Here is a 13,473-nt window from a genome sequence, read left to right as displayed (position 1 = left end):
CCGGGTACAACTCCATTGAGGGTAGACGAAGCCGTTCCGACGAAATCTCCATGCCCAGACCAAATCTCCTCCTCCATTACTCTTCCACGACACGAGGCACAGCTCCTGACACACCCAGCCGACCCGTTCCATCGTGGCACGGCTTGAGAACGGAGAGACAGAGCTTAGGCCATGGACCAAGCTCACGGGCACTGTGTCCAAACTCCACCTTTAAACCTACCCTTGCGCCAACATGCTCTCCTACCTCGCCTCTTCACGTTCCAAGCGAACTCAGGGAAGGAAACCCCTTGGGATGGCCGGAACACGAGCGCACATGTCGGCGCCGGCGAGCCCTCATCGCCATTACTCTCCCTCTGGTGAGTCTCGCAAGAAACCGTCCGCGTCATCCTTCTTATCATCCCTCAGTGAACCCATTTTACACTTGTGCTCAGACGAAACACCGCCGAGCAACGCCGCCTCTCCAACATCCTTCGCGTCGAGCACAACAACGTCACCGCTACCCTCACCATCGTCGACACTTTTCCTCCACGGCCCGCCGTGTTGTAAGCTCCATGGAACCCCTAGGTACCCATTTCATGCATCATACTAGCCGAATCAATCAAAAATAGCAACATGCAGCGCCGGCCAACCGAAGGCTGCTGCTCGCCGTCATCGTCGGTGCTGCACAGGCCACCGTCGTCATCGCCACGACCACCATTAGATTTGCCTTGACCTCCTCTATGTTTCTCTAATGACCTCGACCCCATCCAAGGTTTGGTTTGCCGCCGGCGACCCTTAGATCGAGCCAGGCATGGCTGCCCCTTCTGTGAGCCCGACTAGGGACCTCGTTGGGAGAATTTGACTAAAGCTAGGGCCCATTTTGTAAAACAGCAAGATTCAGAGCGCTATAGCTTGGACTGATCCATAATTTTCAAGAAGTCCGAGGGCTCTTAACGAAAACCGTATTCAACATATGCTCAAATTGAGCAGAACTTCAAAAATTTGTAGAAAATTTATTTTAACTCCGAAAATTGTGAAACTAATTTTGTTAGATCCAAAAAAACTGTGAATTATTTTACAAAAATATAAAACTGGGCACTTTATTTACAAACTTTTCCTTTATTTTTGTGTGGCCATAAATATCGCCTAGAGCTTGTTAAATCCATAAAAAATTGAATATAGCTCTAAAAATTGTAAAACCACTTCTGTTAATTTTCTAAAATCATGTTCCATAACTTTGTAAAAGGAATTTTCTTCACTTCCGTACAGAAATATTTCTTAATAAATCTTAGCCCTTTTAAAACCTTTTTAAATATTAAATGCACATGTCTGTAAAACAAAGTGACAAAATAAAAATTCCAAATTCCTTCACTAGAGACCACATGAGACCAGCACACACTCACTGCATAAGTCTCATGCATTTTCATGCATTTTTGGTTTTTATGCATTTTTGTATTTATCGTATATGCGTATTTTGTATAGAGGAAGAATATGTCGAAGAACAAGAGGGTGAGTTTCTTGACGACCAGGTTTAGGTGTTTGCAGACGAAGGCAAGTCAACCCCTCCTTTGACCACATTGATCCTATGTTTTATTGGGCCAAATGTTTCTGTTGCAAATATGCATACGTTAGCTAGGATTAATTTTGGTAAAAGAAATTATATAAATGTGGGATGGTCGATATGACCCAACTGCTGCATAATCCACCTTAAAAATATTGAATCCTTGCTGGTTGTAACCATAGGGTGATTTTGAATATAATTATTGTGTTCCTTGCGATTATATTATGCTTGTATTGTCGCTATATGCTTATATTCGGTTACCGCTTTGCAAATTACTCGTTTTGATAAATATTGTATGTGAAAATGGTTATTTTGATGTTGCTAGACAGGGATTTAAATATGTGAGTATTGTGAACTGAAAATGGAGATAACTTGTTTTTAGACTTGGGCGATGAGTGGTGTGCATATGGTGGTAGTTGTACACCGATAGGGGAGCGTTCACCCGGGTCGATTAAGGACCTCACTCTATGTCACCAAAACAGTACAAACCACATATGCTAAGTATGGGCTGACCTTAACCTATTAAGTTGCTTAGAGTTTAGCCTTGCATCTTGGTAGGCCGAAGAGTATGGGCTTTTGGGTAGCACGCTTACTACATGAACCAATATGTATGCCTTGTCGCCAAGTACTACTTAGAACTTATTAAGACTATTTATGCTTCCGCGCTGCCATTCGCCGCTCGCCGTTGGTCGCCACCCTCCACCGCCCTTCCCTGTTCGGACGGCACCCCCCTCTGTTTTGTTCCTCTGACCGCCGGGGACCACCCGTCAGCCGCCGGCCTCCCTCTCTACTCCCCATGGGGGCCCACCTGCCAGCCAGATAACCCTCCCTTCCTCTCTCCTCCCCTACCGGGCCCACCTGTCAACCTCTCCTTTCTTCCCCCACCGCCAGGTGGACCCACCTGTCAGCGCTCTCTCTCTCCTCGCTGATGTCAGCGCCTTCTTTAACTGTGGACTAGAGCCGTACCCGCTGGAGCTAGTCTACGTTTTCTTTTCCGCTGCATTTTCTCGTTAGAATACGTGTTATATTTTAGTTGTTTCTAAGAATAATGGTTATGTAATCAACATTATCTTTTTGTGTACCCTGGCTAGTCCTTGACAGAGATTTTAATACACAATTAAGTTTAGAAATTCGTGTGAGGAATTTCTGGGCGTGACAACAATAAAGTAAGGCACTTAATTAGCGCTGAGAGAGAAGTGGCGCCGAAGGTGGGGACCGCCTGTCGGTGAGGGAGTGAGGCTGACGGGTAGGACCCGAGGGGGGAGAGAGAGGAGTGGGTTGGTGCGGTTGACGAGCAGGGCCTGTGTGTAGAGAGAGAGAGGGGCCGGTCAGGCGGCTAACGTGCAGGGCCCGCTGCGAGGGGAGAGGGAATGGAGGAAGGGGAGAGGGCAACAGCGCTCGGCCGGCAGCGAGAGCAGCGGGGCGAGGGCTGACCGGCGACGGCCGACGACATCAGCGATGGCACGTTAAAGGAAGGCGACGGCGGCGGGAACGCACCCTTGCATAGCGCACGGATAGGAAGAAGGGGGCAGGAGGGCAGCGCAGTTGCTCACCGGCGGCATCGAGGGTGGCGGCACGTCGGCGAGGGGATGATGGTGGTGGTGATGGGGTTCCGAGGTGGAGAACAATAGCGGGCGGTGAGATCGAATGGCGGCGGCGGTTTGGGAGGGGAGGAAGGTGGCGGCGCATGGAGGGGTATTTGTGGTGAGGGCTGGCCGGTTATGGCGGCGGTGGTGGTTAGGACTCTATGGCGCGGACGCGTGCAGAGAGGGCAGCGACGGTTGCGGCGCAAGTCCGCAGCGGACTCGATGGCGGAGTCAGCGTCGAACGGGACTCGGCGGTGGCACGGGTGGAGAGGCTGATACGCGGGGCTACCGGTCCTTGCCCCAAAAATAACTTTGAGGGTTTCCTATGAACCGGTCCTTGATTGCCATAGGTACAACTAGGGGTGAAAACAGGGCGGATATTTCCCGCCCGCCCGCCCATATTAATTCGGGACAAATTCGGGTCCGATATTTGGGTACCCAGTAATTTATGCGGATTCGGAGCCGAATCCGGGTAATTTTGCGGATACGAGTTCGGGTTCGGGAGGGCAATACCCGACGGATACGGATTATCTGTGATGTATTGCGGATACTATCCGGATAATACCCGGATTAATATCCGGTTTAACATTTGCTTATTTCAGCCCATAAAGCTTCAAGGCCCAACACAAGTACACAACACAGAAACACAACCTAACCTAACGCATGCACGCAGCATCACGGAGTCACGGGGACGGCGTGACGCTGCTCATGCACGCAAATGACACGAGCACACGGCGACACGACCACACGGCGACATCGGCAGATCGGCTCGTCTCCTCCTAGCTCCCGCACTGCCGTACACAGGCTGCCGCCGCCAGCCTCTGTTTGGCCTCCGCCTTCTGCCGGCTGCCTCGAGCGTCTGCCCTCTGGTCTGGCGTCCGCGTCTCCCTGCCGAGGCGGCGTCCGGCGGCCGCCTCCCGATTCGCATAAATATTCGTACCCGTAAGTATTCGTATCTGTTTGATACGTATTTATATCGTATTTGTACCTGGTATTATCCGTGATTGTATCCGTATTCGATAATATCCATATTAGATCCGAACCCGATTGCAAAATGTGGGTTAGGATATGGGAATGGTGAAATCCGACCGAACCCGACCCGTTTTCACCCCTAGGTACAACTCTCAAAACCATACACCCACAACCCACCATTAATCAATATTTTAGTTGGCATTAATCCTAACTGGGTATTAACTCAAGATCAACAACTATTCACAACTATCATTGATTAAATGTGATCCCATGTGCTACTTGTACTAAGCAAAGCTAAGCATGGCATAAGCCTAACTCTACTTCAATTACCCTTGGTATGACAAAGATAATAAAGGATAAACAATGGCATAATAATAGGCAAAGCCTGGAAAATAAATACAGTAAATACATTGAATAAAATAATGTTTACAAGAATTCTATAATAATAGGAGCAATATGATCAAAGATAAATGCCACTTGCCTTTTTCAGATCCCTGAGGTACCTCTACGACGATCTCGAAGTAAATTGGTGGGTCGACGGGCTCTGAATCTAAGCTACAAAGCACAAAAGTAAACAAAGCATGATTAAACACTATTGAAACAACAGAAGATTATACTTTTAATGGTTTCTTGGATTTTTTTTGGATTTAATGAAATTTGAGCGGACTAAAACGGAGACTAGATGAATTAGTTATGAATTTTAGAAGTTTTCTACAATTTTTAACTAAACAGAAAAGCTTTCAATCAATTTATTGGGCAATTAAGCGAGGTTCCTGACGTCAGTGTGGAGAGAGAACCGACGATGATAGGTGGAAGGGGAGGGGCTGAACAGAGAGTCCCGCAGAGAGAGAGGGGAGGGAGGGAGTGACTGGTGGGGTCCATGGGAGAGAAAGGGGGAGAGGGAGTGGTGAGACCGATAGGCAGGGCCCGCTTGTAGAGAGGGGGATTCTAGCCGGCCGGCTGGCAGGTAGGCCTCGCCAGCCAGAGAGACTGAACAGAGCAGGAGGGAAAGCAAGGGTACCAAGTCTTGGCTAGGAGGGCGACGACGAGCAGCAGCGGCCGGCGACGTCGTCGGTCAACGGCGGTGACTAGTGGGCAACGACGTCCGACAATTGGCGACGATGGCGGCGATGATCGGCGATGATGGGGCTCAGCGGCGATGACGGGGCTCAGCGACGATGAAAGCTGGGGAGACCCGAGATGGCGACGACGCATGGGAGGACAAGGACGGCACACGACAAAGCCGAGGAATATGGATGGCAATGGGTCAGGTCAGGTATGGGTAGAGCAGGAACATACCTGAACCGATACCCGCACATACATACCTGACCCATACCCGAATTAATTCGCAAGCAAAAAACTCTACCCAAACCCATACCCAACGGACGCTCGGTTACACACCGGGTGCCCCCTTCTGACACCATCACGCCACCCAAATGCCGCCCGCCCGCTGCCGCTGCCGCTCGGATCGCCTGCCCACCTGCTGCCACCGTCGCTCGCACCGCCACCAACCGCCGCTGCCGCTCGAGATGCCGCCCGCCGCCTCTGCCTGCCCGCATGCCCGCCGCTTGCCAGATCTAGATGCCGCCGCTTCGACGCCATCACACCGCTTTGATGTCGCCCGCCCACCACCGCTGCCGCTCGGACCACCCACCGTCGCTTCCCCTCGGACCGCCCACCGCCGCCGTTGCTCGGACCGCCTACCGCCACTGCCGCTCGTACCGCCCGCCCGCCTGCCGCCACCGCCGCTTGGATCGCCCGCCCGCCCGCCGCCTGGCAAATCTGGACGCCGCTCGCCGCCTTTGCTCTGGTTGCGCTCTGAGCCTCGGATGGTAAGATGGATGGAGTTGAGTTACGGTTTTCATTTTGTAAGTGATATATATATATATATATATATATATATATATATATATATATATATATATGGTTTACATATGGGCCAATCGGGCCATCACAGAAAAAGTCTTTTAAACATCCTTACATAATTTTTGGGTCGGGTACGGGTTACCCGCGGGTAAAATTTAAAACCCAGCTGCTACCCGCTTGACACTCGGGTTGCGGGTGGGCATATGCACGGTAAAAAATTACACATATACCCATACCTGTTAGGTTGGGTACCCATACCCGTGGGTAAAATTGCCATCCCTACCGGGGAAGAACGGGCATCGACGGTGGCGCACGTGCCGGTGGCGGTGGCTGAACGGAAAAAGAGGCATAGAGAGGAGGGGGAGTGCTCACCAGCGATGAGAAGGATGGCGGCACGTAGCGAGGTGGAGACGAAGGTGGTGACGGCGATCGGTGGCGTCGTTCAACAATGAGCAGCGAGATAGATCGCGAAGAGGGAGCGACGGCGCATGTAGTGTGGGGGTGCGCGGGTAGGGCGGGACGGTGGTTGTAGACCGAGTCTGGCGTAGACGGGACTCGGGGCAAAAATGGCAGTTGCGGCGAAGCCATCGCCGAGCGGGACTCGGCCGAGCGTGGAGGGGAGGCGGCTGACAGGCGGGGCTTGCCTGTCAGTGGTGCGGGGATGGGGGACGTCCGCCTCGAGGCGGTGCGGACTTGCGGCGGGCACGGGCGTGAGTGCTAGGGTTTGGCCCAGCCTGAGCAGTGGGTGGCCGTGCTAGGCCACGGCAGCTCGGCCGGCCCAAAGAGAAATGAAGGGATGGGAGGGAGAGCAGGCACGCCGGGGAGGAAGAGAGAGTTTGGGCTACGACGCAAACTAAAAAAGGAAGGGAGGAGAGGAAAAACCTCACCTTTGCCGATTTTATCTTTAAATTTGTGAACAAATTTAATCCTCTGCAATTCTAATTTTAGAATTTCTCTGTCCCCTAGATATTTTAGAATATTTCGGTGAACTTAAATTTAATTAAATTAATTCTTTGTAGGGTTTTTCTCCCGAGTGACTTAAGCCAATTATTTTTATATGATTTTTTGAGTGCTTTAGGCTTAGGATAAAAGCTCAAGTGTGACATTACGCTAGGTCCATTGGCAGCATTGTATCCTATAATTTGCAGCCGACTTTATTTAATTTGACTCGTGTAGTTAAAGTTGTTAGCAGAATAATGCACAATTCTAGTAAAGCACATTAGAATGCTTGAAGTTAGTTCTTAGTTACTTGAAAGATACTTCTAATTTTGGCTTTATATTTGATGAGAACAAAAAGTAATGTTGTTGGGTTTGTTGATTCTGGTTATGCTAGAGAGATCTTCGCTTGATGTGGTTCAATCATCAGTTAAAAGCCTTCGGTTCAGTACGTCACTGTTCTTTTCTTCACTAAAGCAAACTATATTTCAACTACTGAAGGAAAAAATGAAGCTATTTGGTTGCGAGTTTTTGTTTATGAAATTGGTATGCACTAGAATGTTAATACTATTTATTATGATAGACATGGTGCTATTTATTTAGAGCAATTTTACGGTCTTTCAGAAGTTACCAGAAGATGCAAAAAATTTAGCGTAAAATTTAGTACCTCTTGGTACCTACTCAAAAAGGTAAAATTATTCATTTGTTTAACCTGTAGTGATGTATTTCATGCCAAAACCAACTGCATTGTGAGCAAGTACCATTTTATCCGTGATATTATTGCTTAAAGGTAAGTTACCGTGGAAAAGATACATACAGAGATAATCCCAGACATATGCTCACGGTGTCACTTTAAATACTAAGTTCTAGTATTGTTTGAACTAGTGGTGCTCCTGGTTCCTAGCAACCAGTCGATGTTTCCGAGATATTTTCTTCTATCATATAATGTAAGGGTTTTGAGTCATGCAGAGATTTTTTTTATTATGTCTCTAAAATTACTCGTAGTCCAACACTAGTCATAGTCTATTTTCGCTATAAATATAAGTCATCCTTCACCTGAAAAATAGTACTATTATTTTGATTTTGTTTGTAATTGTTTTCTTCTCTCCACATATAGAGGTTTTTCACATTAAATTCATGTCTTTTCTTGCCATATTTTTCCAACATCACGTTTTTTCAGTACGGCTGGTAACTTATCTAAGTACATTGGTGGGCATTTTTAGAAAACCAAAAATACAAAAAAAACGAAGAAACAAAACATAATTAAGCATACAGCCGAATGCCCCTCTAGACATGCTATGAGGACACGTTTGTTTTGCCCTGGTAAGCTAGATTCACTCATTTTCCATATACACACTTCTCGAATTACTAAACGCTATACTACATCTAGTATATAGAAAAGTTACCTTTATAAATCATATCAATCCATTTTTTGTTTTTTATAACTAATAATTAATTAATGATATATTAATCTCCTGCCGCACGACTACTAACTCCAAACAACAACACGGCCTTAAGAAAGTCTGAACCAGACCATCAGGCAAGTGGCGACCACATATGTGTAAGCAAAACTCAGAACATATTTAGGCAAGCCGCGACGTTTCGGAGATTACCTTCATCTAACCGTTTGTCCCGGGGTTCCCTTTCTACCCTCCTGTACATAATATTTTTGGATGTTACCATAAACTCTGATCTTTTAATATGTTAGGTAAAGCTATCTTGTGCCATTCTCTGAAAGACAAAAAAGGAAGCAGGATGGAGGAAGACGTACGATCGGACAGAGCATACAGAAAAATGCAGAAGATCTGCCGGGGCCTTGTTTTCATTGAGCGCTAATGGCGGGCATGCTAATTAAGAAAATCTGAACCAGATGATCGAGCACCAGGCAAGTCGCGGCAGCATCTGCGTAAGCAAACTCAGAAAGTCTGGCGTTCCCATGAAGTTTGGTGGTTTTCAACGTCACCAGGACTATATATATATGTTCAGGTAATCAGCAACAAAAGACTAATGTGCTTATGCTGCGTGCATGTGCACATGTGAACATATGATAGTCGACGTGCATGGTGAGCTCACCAGCTACTCTGTCTTTACTTCATTACTTAAGTTCTTATGTTTTGACCCGACTACTGTTCAAGCCAATTGGTTTTTGTTTTCTTTGTTTTTCTATCTAACATTTGAGATTCCATCAATATGATAAAAGAGCGATGTGGACAGTGGGCATCAAATTTAAAGATAATTATTGGTGGCATAGCTAACATGATAGACCAAGGAGTTCATCACTGTGGCAATGGGCGTCCTCCTTCCCAAGCTGGGCATTCTACTAATCTCCGACAAATGAAGGCTGCGGAGAGGTGTGAAGGGGGCTGTTGGGGTGGGGTGGGGACTGGGAGGGTCAGGTTTTGTTCCTGAAGTATGAGCTTGAGACCAGGCAAACTACATCCTCCGTTTTTTATTTGATACCATTAACTTTTAAATCTATATTGATCATATATTCGTCTATAAAAATACATAATTACGTAGTATTAATTATTTTATTGTGATTTGTTTATCATCACAGCTACTCTAAGCATAGTTTATAATTTTGCATACTTACACAAATTTTTAAATAAAATGAGGAAATTGTTTATATGAACATGGTAAATATTGACCATATCTATTAACTTTTTAGTTCAATATTTTTTAATTTAACATCGTTTATGTACCCAATTATTTCTTACACGCTCTCATATCTTTGCAAATCCCCAAACATTAAAATGTGTTGAAGAATCAACTGGGTTGAACCAAGGTTATTGGAGATCCCAACAATATTTACTTAAATACAATGAGGAAACTATTCGTAGACTGTGAGGTATGTGGTTCTATGAGAACATCACTCATTTGCTTACACACGACACTCACGTTTCTCAAGTTATGATAGAATATCTCATTATCAGAGCTCATGCGTGATAATTGAATTTACAGGTAAGCTCGTTTTTAAGTATTTCTTTATGTGATTATGAAAACAATTACTACCTAATAATTTAATTATGATCAGGAACCTTGTAGAGGACCAAGAAGTGCATGGAGTCAAGATACTAGGAGGACAAGATCGACACATACGTCCAAGTCATGATGGAGGAAGTTATCTGAAGTTGAACATAGCAAGAGAACAAGATCGACATGGACATCCGAGAAAAGATGAAGTCTCAAGTTATCACATGTTTAGGTAAACCTCTATGTAGGTCAAGAACAACCAGCGAGCGCTATAGCCCCGGCTCCGACATCTCCACCTGGGCTGCCACACTACCACCAAGTCTTCTATCCCCACCCCATCCTCCATCCACACCTAGGCTGCCATCTCCACTGGCAAGTTCACCCAAGCCACCATCCTCACCGAAGGAGCCATCCCCACCAAAAAAGGCTTTCCCTGACTCCGCCGGCTCCAATTTTTGAGCGACAATGTATATTAGAGAAAATGTCGTTGTCAAGGAGCCATCAACCCCACCCAAGGTCCCATTGTCCACACCCAATCCTCAAAAATATCCCCAAAATGATATCAAAGTATGATCCAAATTCTATTAACCTAGACAACAAGAAGATGATGGTCACAACTTTCAGTGGGAGAAGTAAACTGAAGAATAGGCCTTTAACAAAGGACCAGAAGTCAGTGCTAAATACATGGGAAGACTCACAATGATAGGTCTCCATGAAAGTCCCAAACGTTCAAGGGCAAGCCCTTCCTATCGAATCACATATTGGATGAACTACCATGGAGAATGCGTCAATTTCATGAATGGTTCTTGAAGGCAAGTAGAAAAGGACTTAAATACATAACACAGTTAAGATCCTAGAGAAAACCTTCATGTCTGGAGCTCACAGGATATATTGGGCCAACTTCAGAGAGCTTCATGCCCTATAAACTTATCAGAGAATGCAAATTAACATTGTCGGTGCATGGTGCTTGTAAGTGACTAACTCATTTGTTGTAGCTCCTAATTTCACAACACTGAATGGACACCTCAACCGATGCAAGATTGACAAGGCATAACACACAGTTGTGCTTAGTAAAAACTACTTAGAGTTCAAGGACAATATAATGGAGTAGCAGGAGGAATACATATGGAAACTTCATATAGATAAAAAGGTGGATGTCGGTGTATACATGGGAGCAACCTTTTTCTCTTCCTGAGACAAAATTTCATATTTGCACACTAAAATTTTCATTAAGTCATACATGCCATCGTTGTGAATATTTTGATTATTTTTCTATTACATACACAAAACATTCATGTCACAATATGGATTATATTTTTTAGCTACCACTACATTTTATTGATAATATATCCGAAGAAATTAATCCTTGGCAATAGTCGTTGACCCAACGGACCAAAATCGTAAAAGATATAGGGAAGTTCTCGCCATTTTGTAATTGTAAGTCCACACTTGAACTATGATACATTACTTCTTAGCTGATATTTACTATAGGTTTGTAGTTAATGGTATTTACTTCATTAATAACAACACACATAATTTTTACAAAGGAAATTTTATAGATAATTTCTTGTTAAAACCAAATGACCAGTAATAATAAACCACTTAAATGATTTATATTGTCTTTCTATCAATTCTTATCTACTTTATATTGTTTTATTCAAGTGCTTTAAGCAGCCAGCAGATTTGTTACTATGTGGGTACTACATCTGCACGATGCTTAGAGTAAACAGGAAATAGATTATGGACCCCGACCACGTAAGTTCAAATCAAACTACTCTCTCCGTTTCATAATGTAAGATATTTGACTTTTTTGCTTACAATATTTAACCATTTGTCTTATTTAAAAAAATATAAAAATATCATTTATTTTGCTTGTGACTTACTTTATTATCAAAAGAATTTTAAGCATGACTTGTCATTTTTTACATTTGTACTAAATTTTTGAATAGGACAAATGGTCAAACGCAGTAACAAAAAAGTCAAACATCTTACATTATGAAACGGAGGTAGTATGTTATTATGCACGTCGTTGTTCGATAATATTATTTGATTGTTTTGTACATTGTTAAAATCGCTATTGTTGAACAATGAGAGGACATTGTACAATCCTCGTGCCAACATATGCCGTTTCCTCCATTGGGATTGTTACAACGATCCTGGTGTATTTTTTGTTGATGAAGGTGTGTTGGTAGATGATACGTTTAATTGTACAATGGAAATTCTTTTCTATGATATGTGCATGAATTTGTTCATATATATCAGACAAAACATTAAAACAGAGAAAATACATATTTTTTTGCTAGAGTATATTATCTCAGATGGAAAGAATTGGGTTGGCCAACTGTCTGTATAGGGCTATTGTACTGTAGTATCATCTATAAGATGTTATTGTGAAATTTTTGATATAATGGTTTTCCGTGTTTTATGTAGCACTCTAGATCGATGGAAACCTACGACGCTATAGGCAATCACAACGGGAGCAAGTTCTAGATTCAATCGGCAAGTATATGCTACGAAGAGCACCTGCCACAATGGTATGATGTGCAAGTTGTTCCCGACATGTTTCCTTTTAAATCTCTCTTTATCTCTCGCCCTTATTAATTTGTGTCCTGTATGATCATGATATTGAGGCACGATGAAGGGAAGAGAATAAGATACAACATATTTGCTCTGTCTCAAAATAAATGTTTCAATTATCAGGATTTGTGATTAGAAGTTGATTTCAATTATCAGGGGGCCATGGGCCTCGTAAGGACATGTACAACAGCGTAGACAATCATTGTCTATTTAATATACACAGACAACTAAACAGATAAGTTATATAATAAGTTGTTTGTCTGTACAATATTTAATAAATCATTTTTATGTCTTGTATTTATTACATGCAACCAATGCATTAAGTTTTCTTAAAAAAAGTTACAAGCAGGTTGGGAGCACATACTCAAACAGTATATAAATGAAGAGACGACATCCAAGTTTTTCTTGAGTTAATAATGTCACATTGAATACTTAATCTGATGTAGATGTATATAGACGACCATTGTCTTACTGCTGTGCGGGAATTCAATTAATATGAACAAGCAGAGAAATTTCTATACCGAAGCAGGCAAGCGTCTGGGTAATCAAACTTCAGAAGTCAAGTCTGCTATTTCCACGAAGTTCCACGGTTTTCAAGGTCAATAGGGCGATATATGTACAGGTAATTAGCAACAAAAGACTAATGTGCATGCTTTGTGCATGTGCACATGTGAACAAATGATAGTTGTATACTAGGCAGTATCTAATTGTATACGAGGCAGTATCTAATTAATTATATAGTTGGTTATTATATTATGGGAAGAGGAGGGCAAGTTCTCACGTTGACCAGACTAGCATTAGACTAACTCTAGACAGAGTAGATGCTGAACCAATTAGATTTTCTAACTTCTAACATCTGGGATTATTAGGCCTGTTAGAGATATGATCCGAATTATTATCTGTAATGTATTTGGATTATATTACTACTTTCCTACTAGGTTTCTTCTAACCCTTTCCTACTAGCAGTAGGAGTAGGATTAGTTTCCTAATAAGATTGAGCAATCATTTTCCTATTAGGGCTGC

This window comes from Oryza brachyantha, chromosome 10 (assembly GCF_000231095.2).
Source record: "Oryza brachyantha chromosome 10, ObraRS2, whole genome shotgun sequence".
Taxonomy (NCBI): domain Eukaryota; kingdom Viridiplantae; phylum Streptophyta; class Magnoliopsida; order Poales; family Poaceae; genus Oryza; species Oryza brachyantha.
Note: the sequence above shows the minus strand (reverse complement) of the source record.